Source organism: Geotrypetes seraphini, chromosome 7, assembly GCF_902459505.1.
Source record: "Geotrypetes seraphini chromosome 7, aGeoSer1.1, whole genome shotgun sequence".
Lineage (NCBI taxonomy): Eukaryota > Metazoa > Chordata > Amphibia > Gymnophiona > Dermophiidae > Geotrypetes > Geotrypetes seraphini.
The window spans coordinates 139,242,951-139,264,112 of NC_047090.1; the positions used below are offsets into that span (position 1 = coordinate 139,242,951).

Consider the following 21,162-nt stretch of genomic DNA (forward strand, 5'->3'; position numbering starts at 1 on the left):
AATAACTACAGACCATATAATTGCTGATAACCACAACCAAAAGAAACAGAAAATGAAAACATTTCTATTCATTGAAATAATTGTTCTAAATAAAGTAATGAACAAACTCATCTGTCCATCATCATCATAATAATGGAAGAATTAAAATAGAAAGTGCCTTTTTTAATTGAATTCATTTGGATACAATCCAAAGTATTAGCTGGGTTTCCATTAACAGAAAAGAGTAAGTGTGTGTCATCAGCAGACAGTCTTCATTGTACTCCTGAATCAAAAAGAACATTACAAATAAAGAACAGGAGAAATAGCAGAGCCTTGTGGAACCCCTGAAGTAAGCGAATTAGAGGGAGCTCGAAGACTGCGCTTCTGGAGAGAGGATGGCCCTTGAAGTTGGCTGACGGGAAGTTAGAGGGCCCTGCAGTGATCGGTGACATCGCACAGCCAGAGACTCCAACGCATCGGCCCTGCTGCTGTCCCTCCACTGGCAACGATTTGATAGCTGTCGGTGATTGGTGGGGAACAGCCCAGTGGTGATGGCTGCTCATTGGGGCGGAGGATGCTGAGCTGGGATGGACTGGAGCTGCAAATTGGTGGAAATGAGGTGCTGCTGGCTGATGTTTGATGCCAGGCGAAGATTGCAGTTGCAGTTGTCTTCCTGGTCATCTGCTGCCTTCGGTTGCCTCGGTCCGGGGCCCTTCCTGCCAGTGTCGGGTATGATGTACTGCTCCCCTGTAGTTAGAGACCTCATCTGTCTTGCTTTGGACTGCTTTGGGACTTTGAGTCTTTTTGATTTACTTTAATTTTATTATTTTTACATCTTTTCTTTTTTTTTCTCTTTTAAATTTGAATTATAACCTTTCCTCACCATTTTTGGAAATTTGTTATATCTTTAATTTTTTATTAATTGTTTACTCAGGTACTTTAGCTAGATTGTGAGCCTTTGGGACAGAAAGGGAAGTTCTAAGTACCTAATTTTATTTTATTGTAACCCGTTCTGAGCTTCTGGGGAGGACGGGCTATAGAAATGAATATATAAATAAGCTCTTTTCATACTAGTTTCTCCTCCTTCACGTGCACACAGAATTCCAAGCGAGATAGAAATGAGGAAAAACAGTCCAAGAAATTTCTAGCAATACCTAAGGTTTCCAACTGAACTAATAGAGAGACATGGCATATTCTATCAAAAGCTTCTGAGTAAGCTAAGAGACATTCCCCTGATGAAGATGTTTCAGAAACATGTCCATGCCAGCTATTTGATTTGCATGACTCAAGAAAAGATTAAGGAACTCTTCTTCTGGGTTGATGAACTTTATTTGGATCCTTTTGGGTTTTTTGTCATTTATGTGAAAGGGCAGCCATTACTTTAGTAATAAGTGAAGAACTATAGTACCTTGGGTGAATCTCTTTATAAAAGCAGTTAATAAATCCCAATAAATAAGTAAATATTTTGTTCTAAAACTGTCCTGTTTTTTAAGGGCCTGATCAAAGGCAAATCTGAGTCCTAAATCAGTGATGGTAATAGTAAAATCTCATGTACCCCTTCTGGTTGTGAAGTAGGTTGTTTCTGACAGTAAATGACCTTTCTGGAATGGTTTCAGTTGGGTTCCCCCTCTCCCCCCCCCCCCCAAAAGACAAAACAGAAAGAGAGAAAGACAGACAGGTCAGAAGAGATATCTCTGTCCCTTGCTATTTTGCCCTTTCTGTCTCTTTATCTTCTATCCCCATATAAATCACGCTGATGGTTTCCAAAAGGAAATATATGAAAAGAATCAAACTAAAGTATCTAGCCCTTTTTTTTGTTTCCATGGCAGCTGGGAGCTGTATAGAGACAAGAAATGAGGAGGAGCTGATGAAAGAAGCTGCATTCTACTACCTTTGATTCAAATTTGTTGTGGTCCTCCTGAGTACCGGTTATATACACTTTTATACAGCCGGCAAGCAATAGGACTGGTATTTCAAAACCAGCTCTAATATTACCGATTTTGAATTTGTGAGGCAAAGACAACACAAAGTGAAGATGGCAAAGAACGTGGCCGTGATGACTAGTCAAAAATGCATGAGCATTATTAGTTGACCCGACATGGTCGTGTTTCTGCACAATGCCTATGTCAGGGGTCGTTGACTGTTTGAGAACATTCCTGGATCTCCCTCCCCCCCGACATCAGGCAACACCCACCCACACACATCACCTGACATGAGACAACACCGCCTCCACATCACCCGATACCCCTGTACCTTCCGATGCAAAATCGGCAGAAGAGAAGCCAACTCCCTCCTGCCTACAGGGCCGCATGCTAAGAATGATGGGCCTTCCCCTCCCAACGTCCCTTCTGCACCATCCCGATTCAAAAAAATTTCTATGTGGATCGGGATGGTGCAGAATAAGTTATGAAGGGGGACCTTTTCTTGAAGCAGCCTGTCGGCGAAACATGTCGGATATGACAGGTCCCTTTCCCGATGAGATAAGATCATCAAGAAAAAGAATATAATAAGATAAGTTTTAACCAGTTTTTATAACGGTTAAGTTATTGATGTTAAGCACTTTAATAAGTTTGAGATATAATGAAGCACTTTAAAAAAACCAAAAAATTGTGAAACATATTGAGTAGGGGCTAGTGAAGAAGCCATAGCCAGTGAGAAGAATTTTGGCAACCAAGCAAACACAAAAAATTGTGTGGTGACCAAATGGCATGTCTGAAGCCCTGATAGTTTGATTAAAGCAATTTATTAAGAAGAGTGAGCGGCATTGAGAGATATAGTTGAGGTATTATGTATGGTTTACCAATGCCAGAGAATTGACTGAGATTATAACGTGTGAAGTGGGATGCACCTAAATTTAGACATGGATGCCCTTATTCTGAACTTAACTGGAAGAAACACCCCAATCCATACATTTCAATGTCCTCTTTTTTTGACTCTTGCTTAAAATATAGGCACAGATCCCATGCATTACAGATTGCGCAAAATGTGGCAGCACGAATTATAGTCCAAGCCTCTAAAACTGAACATATAACTCCCAATTTTGTTTGGTTTACATTGGTTTCATATTGCTCGGCGTGTTGAATTCAAAACTCTATGTTTGATTTTCAAAGTGTTAACTGATAAAAGCCCTGTCGTTCTGAATTTGTTGATCTGTTTTTATTGGCCAATGGGAGCTTTGCGCTCTGAGAATCAGATGAATCTTACTGATCTCACCAAGTTCAGCGACGGAACTTCAGAACTCTGTCGATCCATGGTGTCAGTACAGGGAGTGTTATCAATTGAAATTAAACAAGTCTGCCAATGTGTTACAATTTGGAAAAAGCATGAAAACAATGTTTGAGAGGGAATATAAGGAAACCTTTTATTCCTGGTGGGCAGATGGGGTTTTTTTTTTTCTCTATTTTAAGTTGTTGCAGAAAGTATAAATTTAAGAAAAACAAATTGTATATTTTATGATGCGCTGATTGTTTGTCATTATTTTGTTATTATGCTATTATGTATGTTTTTATGTAACCTGCACAGAACTGTGGATATAACAGGATATAAATTTTTTAAATAAATACACACATGGAGGGGCATAATAAAAAACAACAACATCTAAGCCCCCTTTTGGCCTAAGGCCCTAAACATTGAAAGTAGAAGCAGGGAAAATGTCCAGGTGTTTTTTTTTATAATGGCCTGCCTCTACGTTCAGCTGTTTAAACGCCCAGACTACCACTATGTCTAAACTTACACCATATAATCAACCTAAAAAAAGCCTAAGTCCCAAACACCCAAAACAAGGGCTTTTAGGCGAAGGAGGAGCCAGTCCTTCGCCTAAAAGCTGGATTCTGTTACCGGTGTCTATCAAAAACAACACCGGTTACAGAACCCCCCCCCCCCCACACACACACGCACACACACACACACAATGATCAGGGCAGGAGGGAGCGCAAGGCCTCCTGCCCTGGAGACTCGCAACCCCCGCTGATAACATTGGGCTAGGAGAGAGCCCAAGCCCTCCTGGCCCCGCCGATTACGATCAGGGCAAGAGGGAGCCCAAGCCCTCCTGCCCGGCGGCACCCCCACCCCTTGACTACGATCGGGCATGAGGGAGCCCAAGCCCTCCTGTCTGGCAGCACCCCCCCACCCCCTTTGACTGCAATCGAACAGGAGGGAGCCCAAGCCCTCCTGTCCGGTGACACCCCCCCTTCGACTATGATGGGGCAGGAGGGAGCCCAACCCCTCCTGCCCAGGCGAACCCCCTACCCCCACCCCCACTAAGATATGGGCAGGAGGGATCCCAGGCCCTCCTGCCCTCAACGCACCCCCTCCCATGATCACCCCATGCCGAACCTCCGATCGGCCCACCCCCCGCTGACCCACGAGATTCCCCATGGGAGCCCATGATTTTAACCCGCTTAAGCCCATGGGTTAAAACCACGGGCTTGCAGTGCGGGGAAGGGTGGGAGAGTTTGGGGCAGGCAGGCAGCATGTTCAGGGCTGCAGGATAGGGGCCGACAGGGCAGAGAGCAGGCGGCAGAAGGCAGGGCAGCCAGAAAGGGCTTCAGCGACTGGTCCTCAGCAGTCGCTTTTTTTTTGATCGGCCAGCCCAGTCAGTGTTGCAGGGTTTTCTTTAGTGAATCGCGTCCCTGCCTACTTTGCATGCCGTTGCCCTTATTTGCATGCACGGTTCGGAGGATGGTCGGAAGACAGGTAAGTGAATCGGGCCGGGGTCGCAAACCGATCGGTACACGATCGGTTTGCTTTGTGAATCTAGCCCTGTGTCAGTTCCACTGGAGTCTGGTTTGGTCTGGTGATCTTGATGGATAAAGCAGTGTTAAAAAAAAGCCCTTATTCTGTATTATAGTACTTAATTGTTTTCTTAAGTAGGCAACATTAGTGTATCAAAAACAAGAAGAAAGCAATATTGGGATTGGAGACTTTATTTATTGACATTACTTTAATGAAATCAAGTTTGTTTACCTTGCAGTGTTAAGTAACAGTATTAGAAAGCATTGCAACAGAACATCAGATGCACATACTTCATTGTAAATTAATGTGTCTGCTATTTCCAATTTGCTTTGAATTGCTACTTATCCTTCTGGCATCTGCAATAAAGCCAACAAAAAATAACCACGGTAAAATGAAATTTCAGGAATAATGTCGTTTGATTTGTCATGTACTGCACATTAGCATCTCTAATTATGTCATTGAAGTTTGACATTTTTGAAAGTTTGCTTTCTTTCTTGGTCCATCAGCTGTTACGGGCATTCCTGCAGAGATTCCAAGCTGTGATAATAGGATAATTAATCGTCATTATGACAAGCATCATTGCTAGAGCTGCTGCCCGTTGGTAAATGAGTAGATAGGCAGGGAAGTCTTCGGCAAGTTAGAATTTTTTGCTGTTGGCTCATGAGCAGACAGAGTTGAAGTTTACCTCGCATACCATTAATCATTCCTATCATATCTTTTATTCCTTTTTTTTTTTTTTAATATAATTTTTATTGAAAAAGCAGTCAAATACACACAACAGTGGTCTGGCATATGACCACAGAACAGGTACAACAACAAACACAAATCTGTTTTGGCAAAATAAACATAGGAGAAAACCAGAAATAAGTGCTAAACAGAAGGAACAATATTTTGAAGAAATGAGGTAACACTAATTGCTTCTTCAAAGAGCATAAAAATGAAAATGAAGTTCCTGAAGTGAAGTAATTGAAGCAGAAAAATTTAGGATAGATTTCCTAAATATAAACGTGCTAAGGGCTCTTTTTACGAAGGTGCACTAGCGGTTTTAGCGGGCGCTTAATGGGCGCTATATTGCCGCGCGTGCTAAACGCTAACGCCTCCACAGAGCTTGCGTTAGTATTTTTCACGTAGCACGGGGTTAGCGCGTGCTAATCTTCAGCGCGCGCTAAAAACGCTAGCACACCTTAGTAAAAGGAGCCCTAAGTGCTTAATAGAAAGAACATTATTTCTAAGACAGCAGGAAAAATGTGATTTTTTTTTTTTTTTTTAGATTTAAATATTTTTAAATATGATTAAACCTGCCTTTTGAAGAACGGACTAAACATGAATGAATTGTGCGTCCTGGGTGGCCACTGGAGCAATAAAATTGCATGTTTTGCGGCTGTTTAGGCTTGCCGACGCCTTCATTTCTTTCGTGTTTGCTTTGAACTTCGAGGAGGGAAAAGGAGTGCTTCAGTCAGCTTGTAGCCATGGACTGTGCTGCATTTTGGAAAGACCCAGGCTCAAGTCCAAAAGGCAACGCCCAATAACACAGTAAATGATAGCAGATAAAAGACATAAGAACATAAGCAATGCCTCCGCTGGGTCAGACCTGGGGTCCATCGCGCCCAGCAGCCCGCTCACGCGGCGGCCCAACAGGTCCAGGACCTGTGCAGTAGTCCTCTATCTATACCCTTCTATCCCCTTTTCCAACAGGAAATTGTCCAATCCTTTCTTGAACCCCAGTACCGTACTCTGCCCTATTACGCCCTCTGGAAGCGCATTCCAGGTGTCCACCACACGTTGGGTAAAGAAGAACTTCCTAGCATTTGTTCTGAATCTGTCCCCTTTCAACTTTTCCGAATGCCCTCTTGTTCTTTTATTTTTTGAAAGTTTGAATCTGTCCCTCTCTACTCTCTCTATGCCCTTCATGATCTTATAAGTCTCTATCATATCCCCTCTAAGTCTCCTCTTCTCCAGGGAAAAGAGACCCAGTTTCTCCAATCTCTCAGAGTATGAAAGGTTTTCCATCCCCTTTATCAGACGTATCGCTCTCCTCTGAACCCTCTCGAGTAACGCCATATCCTTCTTAAGGTACGGCGACCAGTATTGGAGGCAGTACTCAAGATGCGGACGCACCATCGCCCGATACAGCGGCAGGATAACTTCTTTCGTTCTGGTAGTAATACCCTTCTTGATTATACCTAGCATTCTATTCGCTCTCTTAGCGGCCGCTGCGAACTGTGCCGTCGGCTTCATTGTCATGTCCACCATTACCCCCAAGTCCCTTTCTTGGGTACTCTCATTCAATAACATCCCTCCCATCGTGTAGTTGTACCTCGGGTTTCTGCTTCCCATATGCAATACTTTACACTTCTCAACATTGAACTTCATCTGCCATTTCGTCACCCATTCCCCTAGTTTGTCCAAGTCCCTTTGCAATTCTTCGCAGTCCTCCTTTGTCCAAGCTCCACTAAATAGTTTGGTGGTCCTTATCCAGTCCGGCCAGAACTGCACCCACCCCTCTATGCAGGTCATAGTCATTCATGACCAAATAAATGGACACTGACGTATCCTAAAATACTCTAGTTTCTGTCTGTTCCATAGCGTCCAATTCAATCTCTTCTGCACATATTTCTTTCCCACGCACTACCCTCATTAATCATAGAAAACGGAAAGCAGATAAAGTCCATATGGCCTATCTAGTCTGCCTATCCATACCATCTACTAATCCCTTCCTCTCTCTTAGAGATCCAATGTACTTGTCCCAAGTTTTCTTGAATTCAGATACCAATACCAAGGGCCAGATTCTGTAAACGGTGCCTAAATCGGCAGCTGCCTACAAAACCGCGTGGCAGTCATGCTTAAAGAATCACGGTTAACGGTGCCTACCAGAAAACGGAGCTGGCTTACATTGCAGGCACCTAAGTTCTTTAGTGAATCGCACCTAACGGCGCCTAAGTCCTGCTCCACCCCCTAACCACGCCCACTTAGGCATGAGGCATTCCAGCGCCTGTAGATGTTTCCCGGTGCCTTTTATTTTATTTTTTTTTAGTTTTCAATCAGTTTTAAACAATGCAGTCAACTACCACACCAATTAAAGCCAATTAAAACAAGTTAGTCAGCCATAGAGCACCTACCACTGCCTTAAGTTACTGTGCCTTTTAATAGGGCCCCAAGTTTCAAGTGTAGAGATCCCACCCTTACCTAATCCTTTCAATGCCCCCAAAATTTCAAACATGTACCATGTTAAAAAAAAACAATTATTTGTGGACGCCTTCCTTTAACTCTTTGTTTATTATTTGTATTAGATTCAAAGAATTCTGTATTGAGGAAATTTGTGGGGAAGATTTATTCGTTTACTGCATTTTATAATGTTTGTTTTTGCTTGGAATTGTGGATGTAAATGTTTTGTACATCACTTAGATTTAAGTGATTCATAAATTTTTTTAAATAAATAAATATATGCTAAACTGTAAACCTTTTTTGGGGTTAAAACAGGGGTGTCCAACCTGTGGCCCAAGGGCCGCATGCGGCCCCGTGAAGTATTTTGTGCGGCCCCAGTCGAGGGCGATGCCCCCAGGTGTTTACCGTCTTGCCAACTCCCTACTCTGTCTTGCTGCAGCGTTTGCGTGGCCCCAAAAACAATTTTTCGGCCAATGCGGCCCAGGGAAGCCAAAAGGTTGGACACCCCTGGGTTAAAACAAAACAAAGGTTTAAGAAAATGGATTGTTGAAGGGAAAGTGTGTACAAATTTGGTGAGCTTCTGCTACTGTGCAATTCCTGATAGAAGTTCCGGGATTGCTACTCAAACTGATGTAACCAGAAAGAAAGGCACCCGTCCAGTTAAATCGTTTGTGTGAGGCTATCTACTGGTGTTCAGTGGCACTTCTCCAGTTAGAGCCACTAAATATAACCACAAACTGATAAACTGAGGGCCGGCTATTTTGTGGACGATCCAGGAGCTGAGTCAGCACTTAACCACCTAATTGGACCACATAAAAATGAGTCCTATCTTATGTGGTGGTGCTTAGGCAGTTAAGGGGGAATGATCAAAAGGAGCTAACCGTGTTAATGAGTGTTAAAGGCACCCATTATATTCCTGATTATAACCCTTTGACAAATTCCCCCCTAAGTGTTGAATATTGCACTTAACCCCATAAGAAATAGCCAGCCACTCAAACCTGGATACTCAGTGCTGGTTCCCAGACATGGCCTGGCATTGAAAATCCAGGAATATCTCCTCCGGTGGCTAAAAAAAAAAAAAAGGCTGAATATCTGCTCCTCAGAATTTACTCTATGTTGTCTAAACAGATTTTCTTATTCTATTCAGTTCAAAGAAATTGGGATCTTTCTAGCTCTCTGTCATTCTGCTTGACATCAAATACAGGGAACTGTGATTTGTTGGCCCTGGATTGCATTAATGTGAATTATTGAAGCATGATCTCTTTGCCAAAGACAGTAGCTCAGTTCATTGCAACGTCAGCGTAGGTGAACCATAAAAAGAGAAAGCTATAACTATAATTTTGTTTTCTATTTCACATATTCTGTGAAATACGGAAAACAATAGAAAAAATATCTCTGAGCACTCCTTAAATCAAGTGTATAGTGTATTCTAGTATCTCTAATTTTTTCCATTGTTGCTTATCATATGCAGTTCAAGAAGCTATGTTGGTCCTGGAGAAAGCTGAAATATCTGTTGGGTTAAAATATATTTTGTTGAAATAAATAAGCATTTGATTTGAAATCAATTACCAGGTCTCTTCTTCAGATGCTGACAAACTAAGGGGACTTTAAATTAAAGCTTAGTGTGCACTAATGGATGTTAGTATAAAGGCCCCTCATATACTAACTACAGCAAGGGTTGGCAATGGGGTTTATTTCATTATTATTATTTGGTAAAATGCCCAAAGCTTCATTATTTCAATAGGGCATATTGATATATTGTGTAGGGGAGGTTCTTCTATGAGCAGAGTACCACCTGTCTGAACATGGGATATGGTATGGGATTGGTGAGGGGGAGTAGACTGCATTCTGAAGGAAGAAATTGTACCCTTCATAAAAATTAAGGCTCCCACTAAGAACATTCTGTTTCTACCTTGCACACCAGCTCCTGAGCAAAGTAGATCATTGGCACTGTATGATTTTTTTTTAACTGTTATTTTGCAATGACATTTTTAATGTGCCTTCCCTTTGCTGTGTCACTGATGACATCACTGATGACACAACAGAGGGAAGCCCTGTTGGGGCAGGCCATGAACAGCCTGTTCACAGCCAGCCGACAACAGCTGCTGCTGTTTTAAGAAGCCCGACAGTATGTCAGATCGCCGGGGTGGGGGGAGGGGGCAGGGTCGGTCAGGAAGTTCTGCACAAGGGGATGGAAAGCTGCTGTACAAGGGGATGGGAGGGATGGATGGAGAAACTACTGCACATGGGAATAGGAGGGAGGGATGGAAAGCTACTGCACGGGGGGGGGGGAGGAGAAGAGAGGAAGAATTGTTTGACATGGACTGGAGGAGGGGAAGGGAGAGATGCAACGGAGGCAGAAAGGGGTGAGGGAGAAATTCTGCATATGGTGGAGGGGAGTAAATGATGGCAGATAAAGACCAGCACGGCACATCCATTTTGCCTGGAAAGGTGGCCAGAATTGCACTTGCCTCTTTGTGCAGATTTACCTTTTTTTCTACACTCCCTCTTTTTGTGCGTGTGAATTATGTTTTACTTTGAGTGGAAATACCCAGACTCCTGCCTGGTTAAACCCCACTGGGCAACCTGGCACACAGTATTCAGCAGCATTTAACCTGTTTGTGCAGCTGAATATTGCCACTCACTGGCCACCTGAATTAGCATGCTTTGCTTCTCATTACTACGAGGGTAACTCAAAAAGTTAAAACAAAATACATTTAATGGCTTTAATAGCAGTAACTGTGAGCAACTGAACATATAACTTTTCCACATAGTCCCCAGGCAAGACGATGCATTTGTTGTATTGTTCAACTGGCTTCTGAATTCCTGCAGATAAGCTTTTTGGCTGCTCCTTAAGTCAGGAACAGTGGTGCACAGGACCTACAAAAAAGTGGGAGCACGTATGACTTCCTATTGAAGAGGTGCAAGGTGCTCCTGTGTTAATTCTGCATAATCCAGTTAGTACTTGCTAATCACAATGCTCTAGCTCAGTGGTTCCCAACCCTGTACTAGGGGACCCCCAGCCAGTCGGGTTTTCAGGATATCCCTAATGAATATGCATGAGAGAGATTTTCATATAATGGAAGTGACAGGTATGCAAATCTCTCTCATGCATGTTCATTAGGGATATCCTGAAAACGTAACTGACTGGGGGTCCCCCAGGACAGGGTTGGGAACCATTGCTCTAGCTGGATAACATAGGAACACCCATTCTCCACCCGTGACACACTCAATCTGAAAAATAATTTTCAAAAAACAGTAATATGCAAAAAGCAAAAAGTCAGATATCTACAAATAATAACAAATTATTACTTACTAGCTGATGCCCCGGCGTTGCACGGGTATTTAATTATAGCAATAACACTGTAAATGGATTCAAATAAAGATACTTTATAGTGGTGAATGAAATTATTTTTTTACAGCTTAATAAAAAGTACAATATTCAAATTATAATGTGAAATATTTGACAAAATGAATACAATAGAACTAACGCAAAACGTGATTATAAACAACATTTTTAGTTTCACCTCCTGGAGCAAGAACATATAAATTCTTGGGTGAACCCAGCCTTGAGCAAGCAACATAGAGTTGTGGGCCGCGAGACCCCCAGAACATATCACCCCAGGTAGTGAGGGACCTGCATACCAAGTTTTGTTCAAATCGGTCAAGCCGTTTTTGAATTACTGTGAGAATGGCAGCTTTTTACATTTTTTCCATTGACATGAATGGGTGAAATCTGATTTTCTGTTTGTAGCTCCGCCCACATGTGCAGGTGGGCCGCGAGACCCCCAGAACATATCATCCCAGGTAGTGAGGGATCTGCATACCAAGTTTCGTTCAAATCGGTCAAGCCGTTTTTGCGTGATCGCGGCACATACACACATACATACCTCCGATTTTATATATATAGATAATGACTGGGATTGCCATTCAACAAATTACATATAATTAGAAAAATTGGAATAGATTAAATTATAATTTTTGGTGGAACACCTTATGTCATATTTATAAAATGGAGAGACTTATTGCAATACAACAGGGTTGTTTCAGGAAATTTCAAGATATTTGGGAGCCATTAACAAGGTATTGTAATGATTAGAAAAATCTTGTTTCCCTTAAATTTACAAGTTCAATTATGGGGTGGGAGGGAGGGTATTTTTATTGTTACATGTTGTATAAGTATTGATTATATGATAGATAAAGGGGGGAGGGGGAGATAAGAGAATATTATATGTATCATTGTTGATTATTAAGTGATATATTTATGGTTATTTGTATGGATATGTTATCACACTTATTATAAGTTTAAAAATGAATAAAGATTAAAAAAAAAAAAACAGTAATACATGACTTAGCATTTGCATACAGATATAATACGAACCATAAAAGTGCTTTAACATGTTTCTGTGGTAGCCTGGTAGAACATGCTAACTGCACACTGAGTGTCCCTCAGTTAATCAATGTACTAGGACAGTGTTCTTCAACCGCCAGTCCACAGAAATTTCCTGTTGGTCCACAGCCGGAACGTGCCTTGGGCCTGAGGAGATCAGTGCACAAAGCAGAGGGCAGCGGCGGCTCCTACGTGCGTCCTGCGCCTGAACCGGCAGCCTTCTTTCTGATTTTGCAGCATCAGAGGAAAAGGTCCCGGATGATGCACGCGATGCGCAAGGAGCCGCCACATGTGGCTTTGTGCACTGATCTCCTCAGACCCGAGGCACGTTCCAGCTGCGGACCGGCAGTGAGGAAGAGAGAGCCAGCTGTGGGCAGCATAATACGACCAGGTGTTTCTTGCAGAGGGGGAGGAAGACGAGAAAGACAGCTGGCTTTCTCAAGGCATTGTTTGTAAACAAGAGAGGGCAGGACACCCAGCCTCACCCAACTGCCAAGATGAAGGGATGGCACATGGAGGGAGGGAGACAACAAAGGTAGGGGGGAATTTTTTTATTTTCAATTTAGTGATTGAATTGTGTCAATTTTGAGAATTTTCAACTGCTGTCTATATTTTGCACATTTGTTTATTTTTCTCTGGGGTTGTACTGCATGCAGAGTCTTGAATCTTAGGGTTTCGTTTGAATATATTAGTAATTTTAGTTTGTGGTCCCATATTTGCATAGGAGTAATCTGTTCTGGTAGGAATTAATGTTGAGAAGCATACAGTGTGCTTTGTGTAGTTTGATTTTGTGGTTAACCATTATGTGTTGTTAATATGATTATATTGTGTGTGTATATATGAAAAATGAATGGAAAAAAATAGTGTTACAATTAGTACTATTATGGGTGCAGGGTCTGGCCCACGACTTAGCCCAGTACTCTTCAACCGCCGGTCCGCAAAATAATTCTTATATTTCCGCTGCTCCATAGGTATAAAAAGGTTGAGGAACACTGCAGTAGGATACTCAGACCACCATCGCTTTGTCACCCAGTCCCACATATGTGGTCTTTAGAAAGGTGGTTCTGGGTTGGTTTTTTTTTTTAATTTGGTTTAGCAAAAGCAAATATTTTCTCCTGTCATACATAGAAATGTAAAAAATGTATGACATATCAAAGGAAATAGTTACAGGATGAAGTGAAAGAAATTCCTAACATCTTGGGTAGCCAAAGAAAGGTCTGGGAAAACAATTATGAATCCATGGAAAAACATCTGTTTCTAAAAAAGGATTTCAAATCAAATCCCAATCTGAAGTTAATATAAAAGAGACAATGTAGTTGGATGGAATATCTCTTCAACAGAAGATTCCAGAACTTTAGAAATATTAAGCCTGGAGGAGTTCAGATTATCCACTCCCTCCCCTCCAACATCCAACTTCCTTAAGATCTAGAAGTATAAACCCTCAAAATATTAGTAGCATTTTTACTAAGCAGCAGTAAAGCCCATGTCTTCTTTGAGTCCTCAACTCCCCTCTTTTCCTCTTCCAGACAACCTCCATCTTTTTAAGTCTCTTTCCCTCCTCTATAATTCCCTCCTTTTCAGCCCATTCCCAGGTTCACCACTACTACCCAGACCTTTCTCTTGTTCCTTCCTATATGCCAGGCTGAACTCTCAATCTCTCTTTCAGTTCTCTCACTCTCCTCTCTATTCTGCCTCAAATACCACTTTCTCCCCTGATCTTTCTATTCCTACTCCCCATCTGTCCATCTGTTCCTCTCTCTACCCTATAGTCCAAGCCCCACAGACTCTCTCTTCTCCTCCTTCTTTAACCTCAGCTTCTTTCCAAAGCTTTCTCTCTTCATCTCCCTGCCCCAGGCTCAAACTCTGAAGGATCCATACTGCCAGTTCTCTCGCACTCCGCTCTAGACCTCTTTTCCCTCATCTCTATTGCAGTTTTTAAAAACAGTTAAAAAGCATGAAAAAGCGGGTCAGCCTCCGACATCAGAGCTCAAAACAGTGAGTGAGTTGGACCTGGGGGTTGAATATGAGAGTGCCAGAATAGTGGGAGAGAAGGAGCAGTGGGATGTGGGGATAGGACAGAGAACACAGACCTGCACCCAGCCAGCAGAAGGAACAACACAGAGGAAGATTATTGGCTTCTTTCCTCTTCCTTCTATGCCAGTGATATACTAACCTCTCTCCTTGTCTGGCCTGTATGGGGACAATGTTCTCACTGCCTCCTAGCTCTCACATTGAATTTTGCAAGGCAAATGGAGAATTTGACATGGGAGGGGAATTCTGTGCAAATTATGTGCTGCACATTTGTACAAATTCTCTCCCCCTATCCCCCGAACACTCTTTGGATACAGGAGTGCAAATGCATTTACCTTGCACTACAGCTCAGTGCATGGTTTCCTAATTCAAGCGCAAGACAAAATTGTTGTTCCCTAGTGCTGTAAGTAAATAGCAAGCAAATAAACTGAACATAAAAAAATGTGTGCTAACATGTGATACCATACCAAATGCATGTGCAACAGTATTTTGTGCACAGAAAATTTTGTATTGGCACACAGAATTCCATATGTATGCATCCATTCATATAATGGGATGCTATTATGTCCCAAAAAAAAAAAAAAGATTCCAGCGTATACTCTGATGTATGCCCCTGCAACCTGACACGTGAAACCTATTTGTTCTGGTCACCTTCCTTTAGCTCTTTTTTTATTTGCCCATGCTCTATGGAAGCAAAAAGTTACATTACATTACATTAGTGACTTCTATTCCGCTTATACCTTACAGTTCTAGGCAGATTACAGAAGAAGATAACTGGACAATACCAGGAAAAGTTACAGGATAAGGTGCTAATTACATGGTTGAGAATTTGCTTGGAAAATTATAAGATTGGGAACAATTAAGGAGATGTTTTCGTTTTTCTTGATAAATTTTCTGAATAGCAGGGTTTTAATTTCCCTTCGGAATATTTTGTAATCGGACATAGTTGTCAGTATGTTTGAGAAGTGGTGGTCTAGTATCGCTGCTTGCGTTGCTAATTGGCTGTCGTACATCTTCTTGCGCTGTGTGCCTTTGATTGGAGGGGTGATTAGATGGGGTCCGAGTTCTCCTAGGTCTGGTTGATTTGTTCCGGTTTAGGCGATCGATTAGGTAGGAGGGGGCAGTGCCGTTCGGTACTTTGAATAATATACAGTAAAATTTGAAAAATATTCACACTTGTGTGGGGAGCCAGTGTAAGTCTAGGTATTCAGTGGTGATGTGGTCATATTTGCTTAGTGAGTAGATCAGTCTGAGGGCTGTGTTTTGTACTGTCTGCAGTTGTTTTGTCATGCTTGTGGGGCATGGGAGGTAGAAGATATTGCAGTAGTCCAAAAGTCCCAGGACTAGGGATTAAATGAGACAGCATTGCTCCCTGTCATTTGCTGGGTTACTATGGGGCCCTTTTACTAAAGTGTGGTAGATTTTGAATTACTGCACATTTAGGCCCCGATTCTATAAACGGCACCAGAATTTAGGTGCCTAAATTGGTGTGCCTAGCCAATTTTTTTAAATTGGCGTAATCAGCACTGATAATTGAAAGCGCTGTGGAAAAAACAAATAAAAACCAATTTTTAAAAATTAATTTGCTAGTAGGTGCCTATCTCAGTGGGGTAGGCATCTACACTGAGACACTTGGACCCAGATTCTGTATAGGACGCCCGGGAAGGTTGGAAGACCCGTCCATCCGTCTAACTTTTAAGGTTAGGGGGGGGGTCGTCTTCCAGCAGGAGGGATTGGGCCCCCTCCTGCTGACAATCAGGGGGTGTGGGGTTGTCTTCCAGCAGGAGGGGTTGGGCACCCTCCTGCCGGTGATCGGGGGTGGGGGCCTTCCGGTAGGAGGAGTTGAGCACCCTCCTGTTAGCGATCGTCGGGAGGGTGGGGGTGGTCTTCTGGGCAGGAGGTATTGGGCATCTCTCCTGCCTTGTTCATTCAGTGGGAGGGGGGAGACAGGTGGCCATAACTGCAATACCTATCGTGGCAGCGAGATACCTCGCCATGATAAGTATAGCTGCCGCGTCTCCTTGCAATGTAGGCCAGCATTTTGTTGGCCTACATTGTACGCGTTTCCTGCTGGGCTAGGGAGACGCATAGGGCTGCCTATGTTCGCCTAAGGCTACTGCCTAACCTTAGGTGGGCTTGCAGGTCTCCTTAGGCTCCTGGAGGCGCCTTCAATATAGGTGGCCTGCCTGGGGAGCATTAAAAAAAAAAGTGCGTCCCGATTGGCTGATTAGACAGCTGGTGGATGCCTACAGCTGCCTACAATCAGGATGCAGTTTGCAGAATCGGTGCCTTGGTGCCTATAGAAAAAGTAGGTATGGTTAAGGGGTGGAGTTTGGGGCATAGAATGACTTGGGCACACTCGTTTTGGCCATAAAAAACCCCTGACTTCGCCTGAGGATTCAATAATTTAAGTTTTGCATCTGAGGCAATAGAGAGTTATGTTACTTGTCCCTAGATGTCAAGAAGCATCAGTTGGAATTAAACCCTGGCTTTCCTAATTCTCAACCTGCTGCTCTATTAGGTTTAGCTAATACAGATAATGCCTAATGTTTGGTAACTCATCAGAAATTTAAAAACTAGCAGAGCTGAAGCCTGCTGGCCATTTGTCAACCTATCTAAAACGCTGATAGCTAAATTATTTTATAGTTGTCGGTAACCCCAAAATTTATTTTACAGTACTTCTGAACATTACTGTTCAAATGGCCAGGAAAATGCTGTACTGGGGGATCTAGGGCTGACTAAAAAGGCAAATGTTAAAGTATCAGCTTCTATTTCCAGAATACTTTAGATACTATTCTGTTTGATATGTTGCATCATTTCACTGTGCATTATTTTGTGTGTATGTGATATTCTGAGGCTGTTCTTGATATGTTTTGTGCATTAAGAATTAGAACTAAAGATGATCCAAGATGGCCGCATACCTTAAGAGCTGAGGAACGCTCCTCAGAACTCGTCTGATATAAAGAAATTTTCGGCGAGAGGGGCTAGTACTCACAGACATGCCAAAGAGACGAGGACGGAGTGCTGCTGCTGCCTCTCGGCACACCGCAGGAATCTCGGTCGGCACTATCGACGAACTACTGAGGAGGATACAAAGTGCCCCACCGGCGTCAGTTGTGGGCCAGCTGGAGACGCTGAGAGAAGGCGGGACCGCGGCGAATCTCCTTGGGCCGGACACCACCCTCAGCCCTGACGCTAGAGCGCCGCCCTCACAGCCTCGGACCACAAGCTCTCCACGGAGTGGGGAGACCCCGTGGATTGGATTGTCTCCTCCTCTGGAGGCAAGTTTACCAGCGGAGAGCCTGGGAGATGGGGAACTTCACCAGGAGAGCCCCATTGGGGGAACCGAGGAAATATTAACTTCAAGTGAAGGACAAGCCCAGAAGGGAGAAACCCAAGTGGTTTTAACTGACGGTGAGCATTTTTTCACTAACCAGGGTGAAATTTCTATAATTAAACCCACTGAAGTGACTCTGGAATCATTATGGGATCTTGTGGCTAACTTAGGTAAAGCCATAAGTCCCCATTTTCAATACATAGAAGGGAAACTAATTGAACAAACAAAAGAGATAAAAGAACTTCAAAATGATATGCTTTTGTCTAAAGAGACTAGTGGGAAAATGGAACAGGACTTGATATCTTTTAAAAATGTTCAAGAGACACTAATTAAAGATAATACAAATCTTAGGAGAAAAATTGAGTCTTTGGAAAATAATGCTCGTAGTAATAACCTAAGATTGATTAATTTCCCAAGGGTCGCTATGGTGCCCCCTAGAGAAATGGTTAAACGATACTTAAAAGAAATACTGGGAGTCACGGAGGAGTGTATGCCTCCATTCTCCCAGGTTTATTACTTGCCTACAAAAAATCAAGTTCAACCATATGTGACTAACAACCAAGAAGCATTAGATGTTTCAACTTTACTTGAAACATCAGAAAAAGAATTGGCAACTCCAGCGACATTAATTCTAACAGTGGCTCTTCAGCCAGATAAGGCATGGATTTTGAGACTATTCTTTAAAAATAGACAAAAAGAATTTATTGGACTGAAAATCCAGATGTTTCCCGATCTCTCACGTGAAACGCAGAAGCGACGACGTGAATTTCTTCTTCTGAAGCCAGGTGTTTTAGCTTTAGGGGCTACTTTTTATTTAAGGCAACCTTGTAAGTGTATAGTGAATCACCGCCAGATCAAGTATGTTTTCTTTGAACCATTTCAGTTAACTAATTTCTTGGTATCATCTCGTCTGAAGGAAGAACAACATCATTAGCTCATTATTAATATAGGCATTAGTCCTCAGCTCTATAGTTTCATATTAGTGATTATTTTCTTAATATTCTCGCATTTTGTTAATCTTGGATCCTAATGTAGGACTTGAGTAAAGTTGGCATATATATATATATATATATATTTTTTTTTTTTCCCTTTTTTCTTTTGTCTTAATGTTAATCTGATGTAATATGTTTATATGTTAAACTTCTTTCTGTACAAGTTAATATGCTTGATATAAGTTTGAAAATGATAAATAAATAATAAAAAAAAAAAAGAATTAGAACTAAAATTATTGTCTGGAAAAAAACAATCACTGGTATTGAGCTGATGTTTGGCTTTCTGTGTGCAATGCAGAACCCAGCATGCCTCACAAGTTGCACTTTTTATTGATGTTCTTTCAATCAAAATAAAAGTAGAACATACCCCCCCTTCTCCAACGAGTCTTGTCAGGTAGAAACTGATATTTCAGGCACCATGCTGTGACTTTCTTCAGGTATGCTCTGAAGTCTGCAGTTTGACGTTGTAAATAGTGGGCTCATTGACCTGATTGGGAACAGGGCAGTCCACCAATTTGAATTTTGGCGGGAAAGTCAGTTGGTTACATCACAGACAGGCGTCAGAAATGTAGACCAGGGTTTTCCTGGCCTACATTTCTGGCACCTACTTTTGTCAGAGGTGCAATTCTGTACCCAGTGCCGTTGTATGATTGACATATGATTGGCAGCTGCTTTTAAGGCAGCTTGTGGCAACAGTTACAGAATCCAGGCCAAAATGTTTATTTGCAATGCCTTAGGCCCATAAAATTGTATAAAATCATCTTTCTACTTTGAGCAGGGAGATGCAGAAAGAAAATTAAGACTGTGGGAACGGTGAGGGGGCAAGGCTGAAAAATGTGGGGACTTTGGGAGGACTGGGATGAAAAATGTGCTTCACTGTGGTGATGGGGTAGGAGCTGGAAAAAAATCTTTGATTGCAGGGAGGAAATGGAGATGAATCTTTGTCCCCACATCACTCTCTAATATAAACTCAAGTTACAAAAACAACTTTCTTTTAAAATGACTCATGAAGTACAAATCTATATCAGCTGTCTTAATGGAACAGTGACAGGGAAATACAGGAGAATTTCTGCAGCCAGCAACAAAGTGTTTTGGCATTTAGCCAGAAATAATTTCCTTCTGGCCTGTACATTTTCACATAAATTAGGAAATGACTATATTATATGGTCAAAAAAGTAAAATATGTTTAAGAAAAAAAAAAAAAAAATTCAGAATCCAGTTTCTATCTGTTTCCAAGACAAAAGTTAGAGAGTGGAAATAGACACTGGTATCTCTTCTTCTAACAGAGTTTCAAAAATAGAGTTATATATATATATATAAGCTATCAAAAGAAAGCTGTTCTCTGGGGTTGTTTTCTAAACATATCTAAAGGCAGGGTAGGAAGGAGTACTGGAGGATTTTTTTTAAAAAGTCACAAATCTTACTTTTGAATGCCCGATTCCGTTTTCTGAGTCTTCTGTTTTGCTTTGAACAGCATCCTTCTTCATCAGAGTGTCAAGGTTAGACATGAATGGGACATGAAACCGGGGCCAGCCCAGGAGCAGAGTTGGCTTCATATCACTAACTGATGTCACGGACAAAAAAAATTATTTCAGATGAAATTTGAGATTATAGTTCTGGTATTAGGGATTGACCAGAATTCAATTAGAAGGGGAACATTCTATTTATTTATAAAATCTTATGTCACATCTACGTATCCAGGTATCTTGTAATGAAAAGTGCATGGATTTGATTAAATCGAAATCCAGTACTAAGTTATAAACAAGCAGAATGCATAATACAGGAAAATTAAAAATATGGTTGCTATTTGTGTTGAGGCTGAATTTGTGTTCAGTTTCTCTGCTCCAGGCTGTCCGCCTCCTGATTGTAGAGTGGAGTGGAGGAGAAGCCCAATTCCCACTGCAAACCTTTATGACTCCGGGCAATTGGGCAAGTCACTTAACTCTCCATTGCTCCAGATACAGTGGCATAGTAAGGGGGGGCAGGGGGCAGTCCGCCCCGGGCGCCATCTGGGTGGGGGCACCATCCTCCTCTCTGCTCCCCCGCTCCTTCCTGACCCACCCCCTGCCACATACATGCACCCGTTCCCTTCCCTTGTACCTCTTTAATTTTCCAGGTGCAAGCAGTGTCACAAACATGCTGCCCGCATCAGTGTTAGCTCTCTCTCTCTCTGACGTCACTTCCAGGTCCCAGATCTAGGAAGTGACTTCAGAGGGAGAGCCACCACAATGTGGGCAGCAAGTTCGTGATGCTGCTCACACTGGGAAAATTAAAGAGGTATGGGGAAAGGGAAGGGGGTGCAGAAGAGGGTGGGTTAGGGATTTTACCACCCTGGGCACCATTCACCCTCAGTACGCCACTGTCCAGATACAAAATAGGTACCTGAATACAATATGTAAACTACTTTGATTGTAACCACAGAAAAGCAGTACAGGTCTTCCTTCATATTTGCGGGGGTTAGGGTCACAACTCCCTTCTGCAAATAACTTTAGGACCTCCATCCAGACCCCTCCACAGCTTACCTTTAAAGCCCT

At 42.3% G+C, this 21,162-nt stretch overlaps 1 protein-coding gene and 1 long non-coding RNA gene across 3 annotated transcripts in view; one reads left to right on the plus strand and one right to left on the minus strand.

The window, feature by feature from the left end:
• SAMD4A (sterile alpha motif domain containing 4A) overlaps nucleotides 1-21,162 on the plus strand; it is a 382,186-nt gene that overhangs the window by 262,830 nt on the left and 98,194 nt on the right. The window lies entirely within an intron of this gene.
• LOC117364302 overlaps nucleotides 10,656-21,162 on the minus strand; it is a 70,585-nt gene continuing 60,078 nt past the window's right edge. Inside the window, exons 3-4 of the long non-coding RNA XR_004540204.1 lie at nucleotides 20,053-20,188; nucleotides 10,656-10,758 (exon numbers count right to left, since the gene is read on the minus strand). This is a non-coding gene — a long non-coding RNA (uncharacterized LOC117364302). The remainder of the gene's footprint in view (nucleotides 10,759-20,052; nucleotides 20,189-21,162) is intronic.